Source organism: Phaethon aethereus (assembly GCF_964289735.1).
Source record: "Phaethon aethereus genome assembly, contig: HAP1_SCAFFOLD_709, whole genome shotgun sequence".
In the NCBI taxonomy this organism is placed as follows: Eukaryota; Metazoa; Chordata; class Aves; order Phaethontiformes; family Phaethontidae; genus Phaethon; species Phaethon aethereus.
The window spans coordinates 1-15981 of record NW_028113819.1 but is presented as its reverse complement, the minus strand read 5'-3'; the positions used below and the strand labels follow the sequence as shown (position 1 = coordinate 15981).

At 74.9% G+C, this 15981-nt stretch overlaps 1 pseudogene across 1 annotated transcript; it reads right to left on the bottom strand.

Moving 5' to 3' along the window:
• Window positions 1–3915: 3915 nt before the first annotated feature.
• On the bottom strand, window positions 3916–15883 carry LOC309416534 (glycogen phosphorylase, muscle form-like; annotated as a pseudogene). The gene is made up of 12 exons: window positions 15791–15883; window positions 15403–15549; window positions 13678–13841; window positions 13124–13237; window positions 12035–12136; window positions 11234–11381; window positions 10125–10183; window positions 9177–9318; window positions 7887–8094; window positions 5819–5953; window positions 4286–4352; window positions 3916–4068 (listed from the first exon to the last, which is right to left on the bottom strand). The product of its transcript is annotated as a glycogen phosphorylase, muscle form-like (transcript).
• Between the last annotated feature and the right edge of the window lie 98 nt (window positions 15884–15981).

Genomic DNA, 15981 nt, shown 5'->3' with positions numbered 1-15981 from the left:
CGGCCCAGCGCCTCCCGCAGCGCCCGCATGCGGCCCAGCAGCTCGGGGTCCCCCGCCAGCTCCCCCGGGAAGGCCCGCACCCAGTACCTGGGGCAGCGGGGGGCTATAGGATCCCCAAAGGGGGTCTAAGGGGTCCCGGGGGGGCTCTGGGGTCCCCAGATCGTGCCTAGGGGGTCCCAAGGGGGCTGGGGGGGGGGCTATAGGATCCCCAAAGGGGGTCTAAGGGGTCCCGGGGGGGCTATGGGGTCCCCACAGGCACAGGGTGCCTAGGGGGTGCCAGGGGGACTATAGGATCCCTAAAGGGGGTCTAAGGGGACCCCAGAGGGGCTATGGGGTCTCAAAAGGGGGTCACAGAGCAGGCTGGGGGGGGCTATAGGATCCCCAAAGGGGATCTAGTGGGTCCCAGGGGGTCCCGGGGGGGGCTATAGTGTCCCCAGAGGGTGTCTAGGGGGTCCCGGGAGGGCTGTGGGGCAGCTATGGGGTGCTGGGGGGGACCCTGGGGTCCCCAGAGGTTCTGGGGGTCCCAGAGGGTTTGGGGGTCCCGGGGGAGTCACTCACCGGACGAGGTGGCTGATCTTGAGGCGCAGGGAGGGGCCCTCGTCCGAGCCCCCCGACTCCTCGATGGTGGGGGGGTGTCAAGGAGCCTGCGCTGGGGGGGCTATGGGGGGTCCTGGGGGGTTGGGGAGCCCGGGGGGTCCCAGGGAGGTGTGGGGGGTTATGGGGGGGGGGTCCCAGGGGGCTTATGGGGGGCTGCTGGGGGTTTGGGGGGGCTATGAGGAACTTGAGGGGTCCCAGGGTGTTCCCAGGTGTTCAGGGGGTCTCGGGGGGGTCCGAAGGGTTTGGGGGGGCTGTGGGGGGTCCCATGGGCTTGGGGAGGGCTATGGGAGGGGATACCCACGGATACACAGGCAGCAGCTGGGCTGGGGGCGCTGGGGGGGTTCCCAGGGGTGGGGGGGCTCCCAGGGATGGGGGGTCCCCGGGGGGCCGGGGGGCGGGGGTCCCCAAGGATATATGCGCAGCAGCTTGTCGGCCAGCTGGGCGGGGGGCAGGTACCAGGGGTGCATCATCAGGAAGAGCCGGACGAGGTGGGGGTCCCGCACCTTCCCCTGCGCGTCTGGGGGGGCCGGGGGCGCGTCACCCCCCGGGGCCCCCAGCCCCCCAGGCCCGGAGACCCCTCCCCCGGCTTCCCCAGGCCCAGCAAAGCCCTCCCCTCCGAGATCCCAATAACGGGGACACCCCCCCGGCACCCCCCACCTACCCCCGAAGACCCCACCGGGGGCCCCCCACTCCAAGGTTCCCCAAGCCCAAAGTCCCCCCCCCAATCCTCCAGACCCTCCCAGAGACCCCAACCCCAGAGAACCCCCAAGGATCCCCCAAGGACCCCACCCAGACCCCCCCCCAGACCTCAGGGATCCCCTCAAATCCCAGAGCCCCCCCAAACCCCAGACCCCAGACCCCCCCTAGGGCCCCCAAATCCTGGGCTTCCCCCAAAACCCAGACCCCAGGGGCTCCCCCTCCAGAACCCAGGGACCCCCCAGGCCGCCGTGGCCCCCCCGACCCCAGACCCCCCAGACCCCCCGACCGAAGGCGTCGATGCAGCCCTGCAGCAGCTCGTCCAGCGTGGGGCCCCGATCCAGGTCCAGGGTGCAGCTCATGGTGGGACCCCAAAACCCGGGACCCCCGGCCCCGCGCCTCTGGGGGGGGTCAGCACCCACGTCACGGCTGGCACCCCCAAAACCAGGAGCTGGGCCGTCCCCGGGGTCCTGGGGGTCCCCTGGCACCAAGGAGGCTGTTTTGGGGATGTTGGGAGCGATTCGGGGGTCCCCTGGCCCTTGGGGGTCCCGGGGGGTCCCCTGGCCTGGGGGGGGTGTCTCGTTTTAGGGGTGCTGGGGGAACCCCCCTGCTGCGCCGCCGCCTCGCCCCCGGTCCTGCTCGCCCCGATAAGGCTGCACTTCCTGCCCACCAGTTCCGGAGCCGTCCCAGTAAGGGGGTGTGAGGGGAACTGGGAGGGACTGGGAGGAACTGGGGATATGGGGTGGCAGTGCCCGGACCCCCCTCTCCAGCCTCTCGGCTGAGACCGGCCCAACTTGTGACTGGTGGGGCGGTGCCCCCCCCAGCTCCCCATACTGGGAGCACTGGGACGGGTGGGGGCCCGAGGCACTGGTTGTACTGGAATGGGGCGGGGCCAGGGAAGTGGGTGCCCTGGGAGCACTGGGACAGGAGTACCCCGGGGCACTGGGAGGACTGGGAGCACTGGGACAGGGGTACCCCAGTGCACTGGGAGCCCTGGGAGCACTGGGACGGGGCTACCCCAGGGCATTGGAAGCACTAGGACTGGGGTACCCCGGGCACTGGGAGCCCTGGGAGCACTGGGAGCCCTGGGAGCACTGGGACGCGGGTACCCCAGGCACTGGGAGCACTGGGACGGGGGCACTGGGAGCACTGGGAGGACCGGGAACGCTGGGAACGGGGCACCCCGGGGCACTGGGAGCCCTGGGCCGGGGCTCGGGGGGCACCCGGGGTCCCGCACCCACCCGGGGGTCCCGCACCCGCCCGCCGCTCCCCCCCGCACCCACCTGCTCCAGCGGCCGCGGCGGGAGGACTCGGGGGGGCGGGGGGCGGGGGAGGGGCGGAGCCGGGGGGGCGGGGGGGGGGAAGTGGTTTGTGGTTAAACAGAAACGCGGCGGCCGGGACCGCCCCGGGGGGGCAGATCCCCCCCTCGAACCCCCCACTAACCCCTGGGGCGCCCCGGGGGGGCAGATGCCCCCTCAAACCCCCCACTAACCCCTGCGGCGCCCCCAGGGACCCCCAGACCCCCAAAATCCCCCTCAAACACCCCAAATCCCCCCCCCAGACACCCCCCGGCGGTCAAACCCAGCCCCACCCCCCACCCCCATCTTGGGGACCCCCATGGGCGCCCATCCAGCGCCCCCCCAGGACGCCTGGGTCCCCTCCTGCCCACGGGGGGGCCAGCGGGGACCCCCAACACTTGAGGTGGAGTTGCAGACCCCCCCCCCCCCAGCGTGGGAAGCAGAACCCACGCCGTGGAACCGGGACCCACATCCCGCCCCACCCCGCCCTCATCCGGACCCACTTGGGTGGGGGTCCCCGGGCCCCCCGGCTCAGCCCCCCCGGGGCGCGGAGAAGACAAAAACCTCAATTTCCTCAATTTCCTTAATTCTATTTTCGGGGGGGGGGGGCACTCACACCAGCACCCCCCACCCCAGTTCTCCCAGTAACGCCACTGGGCTGCCCCCAGTTCCCGCTGCGGAGGGGGAAGGGATGACACCCCCCCCAATAAATTAAAAATGATTATTTTTAAGAAAACCCAAATGAGCCCCAAACGGCCCCGAACGCCGGAGCCCCCCGAGCCCCCCCAGCTACTGGGGGGTGGGATTTGGGGGGGGGTGTCTAAGAACATGGTGGGGTCTGGGGGGGACCCGGCGGTTTGGGTGGGGAGACCCTGGTGTCTGGGCAAGGTGCAGGGGTCCCTGGTGTGTGGGTGGGGGTCCCCGATGGGTGGGGATACCCCGGTGGGTGGGTGGGGGTACCCCGGTGGGTGAGCGGGGACCCGGTGTGTGGGTGGGGGTCCCCGATGGGTGGGTGGGTGTACCCCAGTGTGTGGGTGGGGGTACCCCGGTGGGCAGGCGGGGACCCAGGGTGGGTGGGGGTCCCCGCTGTGCGGGCGGCAGTACCCCGGTGGGCGAGCGGGGACCCGGTGTGTGGGTGGGGGTCCCCGATGGGTGGGTGAGGGTACCCCAGTGGGTGGGCAGGGGTCCCCAGGTGCGTGTGGGGGGTACCCCAGTGGGTGGGTGTGGGTACCGCGGTGGGTGGGTGTCCCCCAGTGTGTGGGTGGGGGTACCCCGGCGAGCGGGCGGGGACCCGGTGTGGGTGGGGGTCCCCGGCGCGCGGGCGCTACTCGCGGGGCTGGTCGGGGGCCGGGATGCGGTGGCGGGTGGGCTCGGCCCCCCAGATGTCCCGCGCGTACTGCGCGATGGTCCGGTCGCTCGAGAACTTCCCGGCCGCCGCCACGTTCCGGATCACCGTCCGCGTCCACTCCCGCGTGTCCTGCGGGGCGCGCGCTCAGGGCGGGCCGCGCCCCAAAGACCCCCCCCCGGGAGCGCCCGGGCCCTCGGGACCCGCCCCCGGGCCCCCCCCCCGCCCAGCCCCTTTGTGTCCCCCTGGAGAGATGTGGGGACCCTCCCCCCCATCCCCTCCCCGGGGTTTCGGGGATCCTCTGCCCCGCAGGGCTCTGGGGGGCCCCGGGGGTCCCCGGGGTCCCCACCTTGTACAGGGCGCTGACTTTCTCCTGGCACTTGACGTAAGCCTCGTAGTCCGCGAACACCTTAAACCTGGGGGGGATGCGGATACGGGGGGGTCGGGGGGGACCCCCAGCAGAGGGGACCCGGGCGTCTGGGCCCCCCCAACCGTAATGGCGACCCCAGCGTCTGAGCCCCCCACCCAAACCCCCGAGCCTGGGCCCTCCGTCACCCCGGGGTCGTGCCCCCCAGCAGGGGGGGTCCCAGTCCCCCAGCGGAGGGGTCCTCAGTTGCGCCCCCCAGCGGAGGGGTCCCCGGTCCCGGCCCCCCCCAATAACGGGGACACCCCCCCGGCACCCCCCACCTACCCCACCCCCTCCACTGGGGGCCCCCCACTCCAAGGTTCCCCAAACCCAAAGCCTCCCCCCCCAATCCTCCAGACCCTCCCAGAGACCCCAACCCCAGAGAATCCCCCAAATCCCCCAAGGCTCCCCCAGACCCCACCCAGACCCCCCCCAGACCTCAGGGATCCCCTCAAATCCCAGAGCCCCCCCAAACCCCAGACCCCAGACCCCCCCCCAGACCCCAGAGCCCCCCCAGACCCCAGGGACCCCCCAGACCCCAGACCCCCCCTCCGACCCCAGACCCCTCCCCAGACCCCAGAGCCCCCCCAAACCCCAGACCCCAGGCCCCCCCAGGCCCCCCAGACCCCAGACCCCTCCCCAGACCCCAGAGCCCCCCCCCAGACCTCAGAGCCCCCCAAACCCCAGACCCCAGGGCCCTCCCCAGACCCCAGGGCCCCCCCAGACCTCAGAGCCCCCCCAGACCCCAGACCCCAGGGCCCCCCCCCCAGGGCCCCCCCCCAGACCTCAGAGCCCCCCCAAACCCCAGACCCCAGGGCCCTCCCCCAGACCTCAGAGCCCCCCCAGACCCCAGACCCCAGGGCCCCCCCCAAACCTCAGAGCCCCCCCAGGCCCCCCAGACCCCTCCCCAGACCCCAGAGCCCCCCCCCAGACCTCAGAGCCCCCCCAGACCCCAGACCCCAGGGCCCCCCCCAAACCTCAGAGCCCCCCCAGGCCCCCCAGACCCCTCCCCAGACCCCAGAGCCCCCCCAAACCCAGACCCCAGACCCCTCCCCAGACCCCAGGCCCCCCCAGGCCCCCCAGACCCCAGACCCCTCCCCAGACCCCAGAGCCCCCCCCCAGACCTCAGAGCCCCCCCAAACCCCAGACCCCAGGGCCCTCCCCAGACCCCAGGGCCCCCCCCAGACCTCAGAGCCCCCCCAGACCCCAGACCCCAGGGCCCCCCCCCAGGGCCCCCCCCCAGACCTCAGAGCCCCCCCAAACCCCAGGGCCCTCCCCATACCCCAGGGCCCCCCCCAGACCTCAGAGCCCCCCAAACCCCAGGGCCCTCCCCAGACCCCAGGGCCCCCCCCCAGACCTCAGAGCCCCCCCAAACCCCAGACCCCAGGGCCCCCCCCAGACCTCAGAGCCCCCCCAGACCCCAGGCCCCCCCAGGCCCCCCGGCGCGCGCCCCGCCGCCGGCCGCGCCCCCCGGACCGGTCGTGGTTCATCAGCATGTTGACGACGTCGAGGAAGAGCTCGGGCTGGCGGGGGCTGAAGAAGCCCCCCCGGAGCTGGTCCACGGCCTGGCGCAGCTCGGGCAGCCGCTCGTAGAAGTCGCGGGCGCGGTACCTGCGCGCGAGCGTCAGCGCGCGGGGCGGGGGGCTGCGGGGGGCTGCGGGGGGGCCCGGGTGCGAGGGGAGGCGTGGGGGGCTATGGGGGGGCCCGGGTGCGAGGGGGAGCTATGGGGGGTCCCGGGTGCCGAGGGGAGCTATGGGGGGACCTGGGTGCCGAGGGGAGCCATGGGGGGTCCCGGGTGCCGAGGGGAGCTATAGGGGGTCCTGGGTGCCGTGGGGAGCCATGGGGGTCTGATGGGTGCCGAGGGCACCGTGGACGTGCTGGGGGGTCCCAGGGTGCCATTGGGGTCCAATGGGTGCCATGTGGTCCCGGGTCACCATGGGCGTGCTGGGGGGCACTGGGGGCTCCCCGGGTGCCATTGGGGTTCGGTGGGTGCCACGGGGGTCCCAGGTCACCCTGGGCGTGCCGGGGGGTCCCCGGGTGCCATTGGGGTTCGGTGGGTGCCACGGGGGTCCCAGGTCACCCTGGGCGTGCCGGGGGGTCCCCGGGTGCCATTGGGGTTCGGTGGGTGCCACGGGGGTCCCAGGTCACCCTGGGCGTGCCGGGGGGTCCCCGGGTGCCATTGGGGTTCGGTGGGTGCCACGGGGGTCCCAGGTCACCCTGGGCGTGCCGGGGGGTCTCCGGGTGCCATTGGGGTTCGGTGCGTGCCACGGGGGTCCCAGGTCACCCTGGGCGTGCCGGGGGGTCCCCGGGTGCCATTGGGGTTCGGTGGGTGCCACGGGGGTCCCAGGTCACCCTGGGCGTGCCGGGGGGTCCCCGGGTGCCATTGGGGTTCGGTGGGTGCCACGGGGGTCCCAGGTCACCCTGGGCGTGCCGGGGGGTCCCTGGGTGCCATTGGGGTTCGGTGGGTGCCACGGGGGTCCCAGGTCACCCTGGGCGTGCCGGGGGGTCCCCGGGTGCCATTGGGGTTCGGTGGGTGCCACGGGGGTCCCAGGTCACCCTGGGCGTGCCGGGGGGTCCCCGGGTGCCATTGGGGTTCGGTGGGTGCCACGGGGGTCCCAGGTCACCCTGGGCGTGCCGGGGGGTCCCCGGGTGCCATTGGGGTTCGGTGGGTGCCACGGGGGTCCCAGGTCACCCTGGGCGTGCCGGGGGGTCCCCGGGTGCCATTGGGGTTCGGTGGGTGCCACGGGGGTCCCAGGTCACCCTGGGCGTGCCGGGGGGTCCCCGGGTGCCATTGGGGTTCGGTGGGTGCCACGGGGGTCCCAGGTCACCCTGGGCGTGCCGGGGGGTCCCCGGGTGCCATTGGGGTTCGGTGGGTGCCACGGGGGTCCCAGGTCACCCTGGGCGTGCCGGGGGGTCCCCGGGTGCCATTGGGGTTCGGTGGGTGCCACGGGGGTCCCAGGTCACCCTGGGCGTGCCGGGGGGTCCCCGGGTGCCATTGGGGTTCGGTGGGTGCCACGGGGGTCCCAGGTCACCCTGGGCGTGCCGGGGGGTCCCCGGGTGCCATTGGGGTTCGGTGGGTGCCACGGGGGTCCCAGGTCACCCTGGGCGTGCCGGGGGGTCCCCGGGTGCCATTGGGGTTCGGTGGGTGCCACGGGGGTCCCAGGTCACCCTGGGCGTGCCGGGGGGTCCCCGGGTGCCATTGGGGTTCGGTGGGTGCCACGGGGGTCCCAGGTCACCCTGGGCGTGCCGGGGGGTCCCCGGGTGCCATTGGGGTTCGGTGGGTGCCACGGGGGTCCCAGGTCACCCTGGGCGTGCCGGGGGGTCCCCGGGTGCCATTGGGGTTCGGTGGGTGCCACGGGGGTCCCAGGTCACCCTGGGCGTGCCGGGGGGTCCCCGGGTGCCATTGGGGTTCGGTGGGTGCCACGGGGGTCCCAGGTCACCCTGGGCGTGCCGGGGGGTCCCCGGGTGCCATTGGGGTTCGGTGGGTGCCACGGGGGTCCCAGGTCACCCTGGGCGTGCCGGGGGGTCCCCGGGTGCCACCCACCCCTGGCGGTCGAGGGCCTCGACGTCCTGCACCCGCATGCCGAAGATGAAGAGGTTCTCCTCGCCCGCCTCCTCCGCCATCTCCACGTTGGCGCCGTCCATCGTGCCGATGGTCAGCGCGCCGTTCAGCATGAACTTCATGTTCCCGGTGCCCGACGCCTCCGTCCCCGCCGTCGAGATCTGCTCCGACAGGTCGGCCGCCGGGATCACTGCGGGACGCGGCGCCGCCATGGGGGCGTGCCCGGCGCCGTATTGGGGTGCCCGGGGCGGTATTGGGGTGCCCGGCACCGGCACGGGGCGCTGCCGGGGCGGTACTGGGGCATCTGGCACCGTATTGGGGCGCCCGGCGCCGTGTTGGGGTGCCCGGGGCGGTATTGGGGTGCCTGGCACCGGCATGGGGCACTGCCGGGGCGGTACTGGGGCGCCCGGCGCCGTATTGGGGTGCCCGGGGCGGTATTGGGGTGCCCGGCGCCGGCACGGGGCACTGCTGAGGTGGTATTGGGGTGCCTGGGGCAGTATTGGGGTGCCCGGGATGGTATTGGGGTGCCCGGCACCGGCATGGGGCGCTGCCGGGGTGTTATTGGGGTGCCCGGGGCAGTACTGGGGTGCCTGGCACCGTATTGGGGTGCCCAGGGTGGTACTGGGATGCCCGGCGCCAGCACAGGGCGCTGCCGGGGTGGTATTAGGGTGCCCGGGGCAGTACTGGGGCGCCCGGCGCTGTATTGGGGTGCCCGGGGTGGAATTGGGGTGCCCGGGGTGGTATTGGGGTGCCCAGTGCCGGCATGGGGCACTGCCGGGGTGCCTGGCACCGTATTGGGGTGCCCGGGGCAGTATTGGGGCACCCAGTGCTGGCACGGGGCACTGTCAGGGTGCCTGGGGTTGTATTGGGGTGCCCGGTGCCACATTGGGGTGCCTGGGGTGCTACTGGGGTGCCCGGGTCGGTATTGGGGTGCCTGGGACAATATTGGGGTGCCCAGGGTGGTATTGGGGCAACCTGTGCCATATTGGGGTGCCCGGGTCAGTATCGGGGTGCCCAGGACAATATTGGGGTGCCCAGGGCGGTATTGGGGTGCCCGGCGTTCTATTGGGGTGCCCGGGGCGGTATTGGGGTGACCTGTGCCATATTGGGGTGCCTGGGGAGGTACCGGGGTGCCCAGGGCAGTATTGGGGTGTCCGGGGCCATACCAGGGTGTGCAAGGTGATACTGGGCCAATGTGGGGGTGCAGGGGGGTCCGTGGGGGGTTTTGGGGTGCGGGGGGGTTTCGGGGTGCGGGGGCCCGGGGACCCCTACCCTTCTCGGCCAGGGAGACGCGGTAGTTCTCCAGGAAGACCACCTTGAGGCGGTCGCCCACGGCCGGGTCCTGGTTGACCACGTCCGCGATCGACGTCACCAGCTTGATGATCATCTTGGCCATGTGGTACCCGGGGGCGGCCTGGGGGGGGCGCGTCACCCGGGACCCCCGGTGCCCACAGGGCCCCCGGAGCCCCCGCGGCCCCGCAGGACCTCTCTGACCCCCCCCCAGTCCCCATAGGGTCCCCAGGAGCCCCCCCCGGCCCCATAGGACCCCTCTGACCCCCCCCAGTCCCCACAGGGTCCCCAGGAGCCCCCCCCGGCCCCATAGGACCCCTCTGACCCCCCCCAGTCGCCACAGGGTCCCCAGGAGCCCCCCCCGGCCCCATAGGACCCCTCTGACCCCCCAGTCCCCATAGGGTCCCCAGGAGCTGCCCCCTGCCCCATAGGACCCCTCTGACCCCCCCAGTCCCCATAGGGTCCCCAGGAGCCGCCCCCTGCCCCATAGGACCCCTCTGACCCCCCCCAGTCCCCATAGGGTCCCCAGGAGCCCCCCCCGGCCCCATAGGACCCCTCTGACCCCGCCCAGTCCCCATAGGGTCCCCAGGAGCCCCCCCCGGCCCCATAGGACCCCCCCAGTCACCATAGGGTCCCTGGGATCCCCTCAAGCCCCTCTAGCACCCCCCAATCCCCCAATTCCCATAGGGACCCCTGGGAGCCCCACAAATCCCTATAGGGACCCCCAGAACCACTTTGCCCCCACCATGAGCCCCCCAGATCCCCTCAGGACCCCCCTGGGACCCTCACGAGCCCCTCAAGACCCCATGGGACCTCTCCGGGCCCCCCCAGGCCCCCCCCGGAGCCCCCCAGCATGCCATAAGCCCCCCGAGTCCCCCCAGGGCCCCCTCCAGAGTCCCCCGAGTCCCCCCAGGGCCCCCCACCCCTCACCTTGCCCCCGATCATGATGGTTCGGGGCACGAAGGGTTTGCTCGGGTCCTTCTTGATCCCTGGGGAGGGGGGACCCCGAATTGGGGGGGGGGGGGCTGGACGCCGGGGTCCCCGGCGGGGTTTGGGGATGCCCATCCCCGGGGGTTCCCACATGCAGGAGGGTCCCTGGGTGCCTGGGTCTGGGTGGGGGGTCCCTGGGAGGGTCCCAGGGAGGGGGGGCCCTGGGGTGGTCCCTGGGGGTCCTTGTGTGGGGAGGGGGGCCTGGGAGGGCTCCTGGGAAATGGGCATCCCTGGGGGGTCCCTGGAGGGGGGGTGATCTGGGGGGGAGCGGGGTCTCTGGGGGTCCCTGGTGTTGGTCCCGGGGAGGGTGGTCCCGGGGGGGGGTGTGTGTCTCTGGGGGTCCCGGGGAGGGTGGTCCCGGGGGGGGGGGTGTGTCTCTGGGGGTCCCGGGGAGGGTGGTCCCGGGGGGGGGGGTGTGTCTCTGGGGGTCCCGGGGAGGGTGGTCCCAGGGTGGGGTGTGTCTCTGGGGGTCCCGGAGGGGTCTCTGGGGGTCCCGGGGAGGGTGGTCCCAGGGGGGTGTGTGTCTCTGGGGGTCCCGGAGGGGTCTCTGGGGGTCCCGGGGAGGGTGGTCCCAGGGGGCTGTGTGTCTCTGGGGGTCCCGGGAAGGGTGGTCCCAGGGGGGTGTGTGTCTCTGGGGGTCCCGGAGGGGTCTCTGGGGGTCCTGGGGAGGGTGGTCCCAGGGGGGTGTGTGTCTCTGGGGGTCCTGGGAAGGGTGGTCCCAGGGGGGTGTGTGTCTCTGGGGGTCCCGGAGGGGTCTCTGGGGGTCCCGGGGAGGGTGGTCCCGGGGTGGGGTGTGTCTCTGGGGGTCCCGGAGGGGTCTCTGGGGGTCCCGGGGAGGGTGGTCCCAGGGGGTGTGTGTCTCTGGGGGTCCCGGAGGGGTCTCTGGGGGTCCCGGGAAGGGTGGTCCCAGGGGGGTGTGTGTCTCTGGGGGTCCCGGGGAGGGTGGTCCCGGGGTGGGGTGTGTCTCTGGGGGTCCCGGAGGGGTCTCTGGGGGTCCCGGGGAGGGGGTCCCGCGGGGGGTCGGGGGGGGTCGCGGGGGTCCCGCTCACGGTTGTAGAGGGTGATGATGTGGAGGCAGTTGAGCAGCTGCCGCTTGTACTCGTGGATGCGCTTGACCTGGACGTCGAAGAGCGACGCGGGGCTCACGCGCACGCCGCACGCCGCCGCCAGGAACGCCGCCAGCTTCGCCTTGTTCTCCTGGGGGGGCGCGGGGTGGGCACCCGCCCGGGCCCCCCGCAGCCCCCCCGCCCCGCCACGGGCCCCCTAAGTCTCCCCCGGGCCCCGTAATCTCCCCAGGGACACCCTTAAGTTCCTGAGACGCCCGTAACTCCCCAGGGACCCCCGTAACTCCCCCAGGGACCCCCAGAAGTCAACCCTTGACCCCATAAACCCCCCAGGGACCCCCCCATAACTTCCCGGGGTCCCATTAAGTTCCTGGGACCCCCATAAGCCCCCCAGGGACCCCCATAAGCTCCCAGGGACCCTATAAGTGCCCCAGAGACCCCCGTAAGTCGCCCCGGACCCCATAAGCCCCCGGGGACCCCTTTAAGTTCCCAGGACCCCCACAAGTCGCCCCGGACCCCATAAGTGCCCCGGAGACGCCCATAAGCCCCTGAGGGACCCCTTTAAGTTCCTGGGACCCACATAAGCCCCCAGGGACCCCCATAAGCCCTCAGGGACCCCCATAAGTGCCCCCGGACCCCATAAGTGCCCCAGAGACCCCCGTAAGTCAACCCTTGGCCCCATAAGCCCCCCAGGGAGCCCCCCATAACCTCTCTGGGACCCCCCATGCCCCCCCCACCTTCTCGCCAGGGCCCCCGTAGCTCCCCGGCCCCCCAGACCCCCGGTACCTGCTTGACCTTGGCCACGTCCCGGATGAAGCTGTCGTCGTCCACGAAGGCGCGAAGCTGCCGCAGCTGGTCCAGGTCGGCCACGAAATCCTCCCCGATGCGCTGGGGGGCGAGGGGGCGCGTGGGGCACCCGCGCCGCGCCCCACGGACCCCCATGGCACCCGCACCGCGCCCCACAGACCCCCATGGCACCCACACCGCGCCCCACGGACCCCCATGGCACCCGCGCCGCGCCCCACGGACCCCATGGCACCCACGCCGCGCCCCACAGACCCCATGGCACCCATACTGCGCCCCACGGACCCCATGGCACCCGCACCGCGCCCCACAGACCCCCATGGCACCCACACCGCGCCCCACGGACCCCCATGGCACCCGCGCCGCGCCCCACGGACCCCCATGGCACCCGCGCCGCGCCCCACGGACCCCATGGCACCCACGCCGCGCCCACGGACCCCATGGCACCCGCGCCGCGCCCCACGGACCCCATGACACCCGCGCCGTGCCCCACGGACCCCATGGCACCTGCGCCACACTCCATGGACCCCCACGGCACCCCTGCCATGCCCCACAGACCCCACAGACCCCTCTGGCACCCCCCAGCCCCCCTGCAGCACCCACTGACTCCCACAGCACCCCATGGACCCCACACAGCACCCTGGGGACCCCCCAGGGACCCCTATAGCCCCCCAGGCCCCCCCCAGCCCCCCCGAGGACCCTCAGAGCTGCCCCAGGGGACCCCTATAGCCCCCAGGGACCCCTATAGCCCCCCCAGCCCCCCAGAGGACCCTCAGAGCCGCCCCCAGGGGACCCCTATAGCCCCCAGGGACCCCTATAGCCCCCTCAGCCCCCCCGAGGACCCTCAGAGCTGTCCCCAGGGGACCCCTATAGCCCCCAGGGACCCCTATAGCCCCCCCAGCCCCCAGAGGACCCTCAGAGCCGCCCCCAGGGGACCCCTATAGCCCCCAGGGACCCCTATAGCCCCCCCAGCCCCCCCAAGGACCCTCAGAGCCACCCCCAGGGACCCCTATAGCCCCCCCAGCCCCCCCAAGGACCCCCAGGGCCCCCCAGGGACCCCTACGGCCCCACCTGGGCGATGGCCTCGGCCAGCCCGGGTTGCAGAGCAGCAGCCAGCGCCGCGGCGTGATCCCGTTGGTTTTGTTCTGGAACTTGTGGGGCTCCAGCTCGTAGAAATCCTTGAACCTGCCCCGGGGGACGCGCCCGTTGGGGGGCCAGCGCAGGGCCCCATGGCCGCGGGACGGAGACCCACGGGGTCCCACAGGGACCCACAGGGACCCACCACCGCAGGACGGAGACCCACGGGGCCCGGGGACGGAGACCCATAGGGACCCACAGGGACCCACAGGGACCCACGGCCGCAGGATGAGACCCATGGGGACCCATGGCCACAGGGACCCACAGCCACAGGGACCCACGGCCACGGGACAGAGACCCACAGGGACCCACAGGGACCCACGGCCAGGGGATGGAGACCCACAGGGACCCACGGCCACGGGCGGGGACCCACAGCGATGGGGCCGGGACAGAGACGAGGATGAGGATGGGGCGAGGGACGCAGCCGGGACGCCGCCGGGAGAAGGGGGGCCGCGGGGGGCCATGGGGGGCCGCGGGGGGACCCCTACACGCTGTTCTTGAGGATGTCGGAGTGGATGCGGGCGACGCCGTTGACGGCGTGGGCGCCCACGATGCAGAGGTGCGCCATGTTGACGCGCTTGACGGCGCCTTCCTCCACCAGCGACATCCGCCGCAGCCGCTCGTGGTCCCCGGGGAAGGTGGCGTAGACGCGCTGCGGGGGCCCGGCCGTCACCCGCCCGCCCCCGAGCACCCCGGCGCCCGGGACACCCCCATGGCCCCCCGAGGACCCCGGTGCCCAGGGCCCCCCATGGCCCCCGGTGCCCAGGACCCCACCACCCCCCATTGCTCCCCAAGGACCCAGTGCCCAGGAGCCCCCGCAGCCCCCGTGGCCCCCCTGGTGCCCGGGACCCCCCCGCAGCCCCCCATCGCCCCCCAAGGACCCTGGTGCCCGGGACCCCCAGCAGCCCTCCGGTGCCCGGGACCCCCTGCAGCCCCCTGCGCCTGGGACCCCCCGCAGTCCCCCGGTGCCCGGGACCCCCCGCAGCCCCCGCAGCCCCCCGGTGCCCGGGACCCCCCGCAGCCCCCACAGCCCCCATAGCCCCCGCAGCCCCCCGTGCCCGGGACCCCCCGCAGCCCCTGCAGCCCCCCGCAGCCCCCGCAGCCTCCCGGTGCCCGGGACCCCCCGCAGCCCCCCGCAGCCCCCCGCAGCCCCCGCAGCCCCTGCAGCCCCCGCGCCCGGGACCCCCCGCAGCCCCCACAGCCCCCCGGTGCCCGGGACCCCCCGCAGCCCCCCGCAGCCCCCGCAGCCCCCGGTGCCCGGGACCCCCCGCAGCCCCCCGCAGCCCCCCGCGCCCGGGACCCCCCGCAGCCCCCACAGCCCCTGTAGCCCCCGCAGCCCCCCGTGCCCGGGACCCCCCGCAGCCCCCGCAGCCCCCCGGTGCCCAGGACCCCCCGCAGCCCCCCGCAGCCCCCGCAGCCCCCCGGTGCCCGGGACCCCCCGCAGCCCCCCGCAGCCCCCGCAGCCCCCCGTGCCCGGGACCCCCCGCAGCCCCCGCAGCCCCCCGGTGCCCAGGACCCCCCGCAGCCCCCCGCAGCCCGGGACCCCCCGCAGCCCCCACAGCCCCTGTAGCCCCCGCAGCCCCCTGGTGCCCAGGACCCCCCGCAGCCCCCGCAGCCCCCCGCAGCCCCCCGGTGCCCGGGACCCCCCGCAGCCCCCCGCAGCCCCCCGCAGCCCCCGCAGCCCCCCGGTGCCCGGGACCCCCCGCAGCCCCCCGCAGCCCCTGCAGCCCCCCGCGCCCGGGACCCCCCGCAGCCCCCGCAGCCCCCCGCAGCCCGGGACCCCCCGCAGCCCCCCGCAGCCCCTGCAGCCCCCCGTGCCCGGGACCCCCCGCAGCCCCCGCAGCCCCCCGGTGCCCAGGACCCCCCGCAGCCCCCCGCAGCCCGGGACCCCCCGCAGCCCCCGCAGCCCCCCGCAGCCCCCCGGTGCCCGGGACCCCCCGCAGCCCCCCGCAGCCCCCCGCAGCCCCCGCAGCCCCCGCAGCCCCCCGGTGCCCGGGACCCCCCGCAGCCCCCCGCAGCCCGGGACCCCCCGCAGCCCCCGCAGCCCCCCGGTGCCCAGGACCCCCCGCAGCCCCCCGTGCCCGGGACCCCCCGCAGCCCCCCGCAGCCCCCGCAGCCCCCCGTGCCCGGGACCCCCCGCAGCCCCCGCAGCCCCCGGTGCCCAGGACCCCCCGCAGCCCCCCGCAGCCCGGGACCCCCCGCAGCCCCCGCACGTCGAGGAAGCGCTGGTTGATCTCGTAGATGATCTGCAGGTGCCGCGGCAGCAGCGCCTCGAGCAGCCGGACGGGCCATCGCTCCAGCGCCTCGGGCAGCACCGTGTGGTTCGTGTACGCGCACGTGCGCGTCGTCACCTCCCACGCCTGGCGGGACGCCGCGCGTGGGGGGCTGCCCCGCGGCGCCCCGGCCCGCCGCCGCCGCCCCCCCCCCTCCCCGGGGCCGCCCCCCCCTCCCCCTCCGCCCCCCCCCCCGGGGGCCGCCTCCCCCCCCCCCGGGGGCTGCCCCCCCGCCTCCCCCCCCCCCGGGGGCCGCCTCCCCCCCCCCCGGGGGCTGCCCCCCCGCCTCCCCGCCCCCCGGGGCCGCCCCCCCGGGGCCGCCCCCCACCTTGTCCCAGCCGAGCTGCTCCTCGTCCACCAGGATGCGCATGAGCTCGGGGATGGCCAGCGCCGGGTGGGTGTCGTTCAGCTGGATGGCGACCTGCGGGGAGGGGGGGCGGGGGGGGGCGGGAGGGGGGGTGTGGGACGGGGGGACATCGGATGGGCGACGCGGGATGGGGCGCGGGACGGGGGGCGCGG